Source organism: Syngnathus typhle, unplaced genomic scaffold, assembly GCF_033458585.1.
Source record: "Syngnathus typhle isolate RoL2023-S1 ecotype Sweden unplaced genomic scaffold, RoL_Styp_1.0 HiC_scaffold_33, whole genome shotgun sequence".
Classification (NCBI taxonomy): Eukaryota; Metazoa; Chordata; class Actinopteri; order Syngnathiformes; family Syngnathidae; genus Syngnathus; species Syngnathus typhle.
Genome location: NW_026871939.1, coordinates 95,874 through 100,937, shown reverse-complemented (window position 1 = coordinate 100,937; position 5,064 = coordinate 95,874). Strand labels below are relative to the sequence as shown.

The 5,064-nt window shown below is 38.5% G+C and overlaps 1 long non-coding RNA gene across 1 annotated transcript; it reads right to left on the bottom strand.

The window, feature by feature from the left end:
• Positions 1-713: 713 nt before the first annotated feature.
• On the bottom strand, positions 714-4,781 carry LOC133147123 (uncharacterized). Its single transcript, XR_009711519.1, has 5 exons — positions 4,730-4,781; positions 3,688-3,705; positions 2,745-2,762; positions 1,953-1,974; positions 714-1,457 (listed from the first exon to the last, which is right to left on the bottom strand). It is a non-coding gene; the product is annotated as an uncharacterized LOC133147123 (long non-coding RNA).
• Positions 4,782-5,064: the final 283 nt, after the last annotated feature.

Below are 5,064 nucleotides of genomic sequence, written 5' to 3'. Positions count from 1 at the left end.
CTTTCCTTACTTTTCATGTTTGCGTTTATTCGCCTTTTTTCTTGTTTTGTGAGTCTCGCCATAGCATTATCAAGTATCTTTTCTTGGGCTTGAGTTCGTCTTTTAAATGTTTTCCTTTTAGATTTTGCAATTTTCAACACATCTCGTGTTTGTTTTTGCTGTGTACATACCACCTCACCGTTGTCATGTACCCCTTCAATGGACTCGGGTTTGCTCGCACATGGTTTGGGCTCACCCGTCACCATACGCTGTGTCATCTCAGCAGCAGACGTGCTTAACAAATCATTGTGTGTTGTCATAAGAGATGATTCTGCATCAATCGCCATTTCACGGTCACTTGCATTGTCAACAGGTTGAAACCTTACCGGCATCAATTCATATTGAGTAGTGGGAGCGGCCCCAGCCAGAGTGAAAACCTGTATGAGCTTATCTATCAGATCGTTCAAACATGTAAAAAGCATCATGACAGCTGTACCACGCGGTGCACCGGAGGGCGGAGGGAGCCCATCACGTTCTCTGGCGTGTGGATCAAAATAGCCATATCTGCCTTGGTGGTTTCGGAAAACAGCAATAAACAATGAATTCATAACCAAAAGAGCATAATTTACCTCTGACACCAGGCACTGAAGTCCGTCACAGAGCATCATAAATGCCACATCAGCAATAGAGGAATTGAAAAGACCATACATTGACTGATACTTTATTAACACGTGCTGTTTGTGCAAGCCATTCACAATGGATGGGATTTCATCGGTTGCCAAGTGATGATGTTCGTACCGTCCTTCTGCTTTCAGCACAGCCACAGTAGCCACATAGAACTCATTGCCTCGATCGAGAACAAGGTCCAGGTGAGCACTGGTCACATTCTCTATCTCCTGCAGGAAAGCTAGAAATGTAGCAGAGTTTGCAGCACACTGACTGTTTCTGGAATCAGCATACTTTGGATGATTTTGACTGTAGGATGCCAAAACACATGTTACAGGATCATGAGATGTAGACATCATTACCTCCATAGAGTTTTCAGGTCCAATGGCCATCAATTCTTTGGCAGTTGTTGGTTTATCTGCACTTCCAGAGTCTGTGTTGTTTTTACGCTGTTGCCAGCTTACCTTGGCAGCTTGCGCCTTCTTGCTTTTGCGTGGCATGGCTCGTGTCTTGCACTTTTCTCAATTGGATTCCACACAACAGGTAATAAAGTCTCAACAGTCAGGCCCCGATGCAAGGGGATATATTTCAATGCACAGCCCAAAAAGGGTTTTTGTCTTATCCACAAGTCAGATTGTCTTATCCACAAGTCAGATTGTCTTATCCACACATCAGATTGTCTTATCCACACATCAGATTGTCTTATCAACACCACAAGATGGACAGTGAGTGAAAGAAGTCAGAGACAAAAGGTGGAGCAGCGACAAAGAGGGTTGGGGTGGGTTGGGGTGGGTTGGGACTCAGTCGGCAGCCTGGGGAGAAGGGGTACAAAAAGCATAAAAGTCAACCACAGTGTTTAAATATTTGTTACAACGGTACCATCTTTCTACTTCTCTTGTAATTCACGTCAGCTTTAAAAATGGTGGCACTGCAACCTTATTTTTACTGTCACTGCTGAACCGCCGTATACTAGAAATTGACTTAAATTAAATTTGCATGACAATTTTTAATAAAATGTGAAATTCGGTTAGCAATTCTTTGCAGAAAAACATGTTTATTATGTGGCCACATAAAATGAATGATAAAATGCACAACAGTAAATGCTAAAAGATTGTAATATTCCTAACAAGAGCATTTGTACATTAAATGTATAAACGCATTTACAAACAGGTGACAGGATCTCTGCATCTAATTGTATGTTGTACAAAGAACAAACAGCATTTTTTACAGTTAAACATCACTATGAAACTTTTATTGCATAATGGGTGGAAGCATGGATAGCTGGCTAGATATGATCGGCACTTCACCTTTGGTCAAAGCGAATGAACTCTGCAAACAGAGACAAAAAGAGAATCAGTTATTGTACTTGAACATACAAAATGTTTCAGGACTATTTAAAATATACACATATATTGATATCTTAAATATTTCTAGCACACAATCTACTTAAACAAAATTAAGCAAGAACAGAACATAATCATTTGAATATGATTCACTTCAAACACATCCACACAGTGGTCACAACTGGGGATGCTCCTGCCACCATACAGACCAATGATACAAAAAATGAGGAATAGTCGCTATTTGCACACAACACGACAGAAGAGTCACAATTTGTTAGAAAACCCAAAAGGTGACCTTAATATTAGCGTTTGAATATGACACATATTCAACCAATGGTATCACAAACACATAAAACATGCATTAACATCCTTTCGTCGGAGTACAGCAAATGTATTACACCACGTGATGCATTATTAGTGGTGATAGATAGCATGCAAACACACTACGCAGTGTGTCTATGCAGTGCTGCTTTGGGCTTTAATCAGCATCTCAAAGACAAATAACTAGAACGTATCTATATATCCTTTGTAATGATAGCAGAAGTAAAAAGACTGCCTCATAAAAGTCATTGAAAATTGAACAAGCTACCAATTGTTTTAACACCAAAACCTACTTTCCAATGCCCTTTAGTCTTGTATTTTCAAAATCCAGTAAAAATCAAGAGCATGAAGAAAGAATTATTTTGTTGCCGCAAAAACTATAAATCTGTCTGAAAATGAGTTAGTGAAATTAAATAATCATAAGCCACACCTTACCTGATCAAAGCAATTCAACTGCAGAGAGAGGAAGAGAGAGAAATCAGTTACTGTACTTGAGCATACATTTCCATCAAATGTAAATTTTTTAAAAACATTTTTAAATACAAACAAATATTTTGGTTTGGGAATTTTAAATATTTCTTGCACACAAACTCTACCGATCAAAAATAAGATACAATACAGCATACAAACGTGAATCTTCTTATGTTTGGAGAAAATGTTCAAACTTCCACAGAACCCACAACACACTTTTAACACATCTGCAAAATGGTCAGAACCAGGGATGCTCCTCACATGATCAGCCAATTTTCATGAAATATTGTGTAATTCAAACATATTATATTAAAGACGCCATGCCTTTCTGCCGTAGAGAAATTAAAATGGCGACCATAGGTGTATTGACTTTATAAACGTTACCACTTAAACGAAACACATTTGGATTCAGAAAATCAGTCAATTGCAGTCCAGCTCGGCAGGTATTCAATGGCCGTTTAATGTTTCAAAATGTGAGGGGTTGATGTATGAAATTATAATGTTGACAAACAAGTTTGACTTGCAGTAATTTCGATAATCGATTTTATGTCTTTTTTTCTTTTATTGTTTACACAGCACCACATCAGCTTTTTAATGTCACTTGGATGACACCTAGTGTTCAAATTGGGAAGTAACAGTTTGGACAATGTGTCAAGCACCACCACAACAAACTTTGTAATGTATGCCAAATCTCTCCCACAAAAAAAACTCGAATCTTTGTGACAGTATTTTTTCAGAGCCCTTTCTATGTAACACCAAAACCTACTTTCTCTTTAGTCTAGTATTTTCAAAATCCTTTAAAAATCATGAGCATGAAGAAAGAATTTTGTTGCCGCAAAAACTATAAATCGGTCTGAAAGCGTCTGATGCCATTAGTGAAATTAAATAATTATAATCCACACCTTACCTGATCAAAGCAATTCACCTGCATAGAGAGGGAGAGAGAGAGAGAGAGAAAAATCAGTTACTGTACTGTACTTGAACATACATTTCCATCAAATGTAAAATTTTTAAAAGTATATTATTTTTAAATACAAACAAATATTTTGGTGTGGGAATTTTAAATATGTGTTGCACACAAACTCAACCAATGAAAAATAAGATAGAATACAGCATAAAAACGTGAATCTTCTTATGTTTGGAGAAAATGTTCAAACTTCCACAGGGACAGCAGGGAGAAAGACGCCATGCATTTCTGCCATAAAGAAATTACCCCAAATAAACTGGAAGTGACACACAGCAACAATCTCTGTCGATAACCGCCGTCTGTGACTGACCACTGCGCGCGGGCTGCAACAATCGCAATAAGCGGATATAACTCACGCGAGACTTGGCGTGGTAACGTCACTTTCCAACAATTTAACCACAAAATGTACTTTGATTTTTCAACATAGGATGCGTTGTTTGTCTACTAAACATCAACATTTATTTATATTACAGTATGCGTAATAGTGAAAACCATTGTGTAAGATATATTTGTTGCATCCAAGTAAACGCAACGTAATAAAACTACAATGTGACGTCATATTTGGTCGCCGATTTGTGGCCTACAAGTAAACACGAGGGTGGGGAAAACTACAATGTGACGTCATATCCGGTCGCCGTGCGCCACCGTGAAAGTCCCGATGAAATAAAGACATTTATATACATACTATTGTGATTATTGAAAGAATCAAAGTTTAATATAAAATATCTAATTCGACACAGCAACCGCCTATTTACGCCTATTGAACTCCGGAGCCGAGCTCGACCAAGGTAGTTGCTATTGGACGTTTCGCTAATGCTAGCTAGCTAGCGGCAATGCTTCACTGAGAAAATAAACCAAATAAACGACTTCTTATGTAAAGCATCGCCGAAGCCACCAACCAACTGGCGCACACACGAAACAATCCGGGAGCAGACAAACAGCACAACAGTAAACAATGTAACACTTAAATGTCTACACTTACTTTTTGGCAAACACGCACACAATCACAGCAACAGTCTCTGTCGATAACCGCCTTCTGTGACTGACCACTGCGCGCGGGCTGCAACAATCGCGATAAGCGGGTATAACTCACGCGAGACTTGGCGTGGTGACGTCACTTTCCAACGCAACAATTTAACCTCAAAATGTCCATTGATTTTTCAACATAGGATGCGTTGTTTGTCTACTAAACATCAACATTTATTTATATTACAGTATGCGTAATAGTGAAAACCATTGTGTAAGATATATTTGTTGCATCCAAGTAAACGCAACGTAATAAAACTACAATGTGACGTCATATTTGGTCGCCGATTT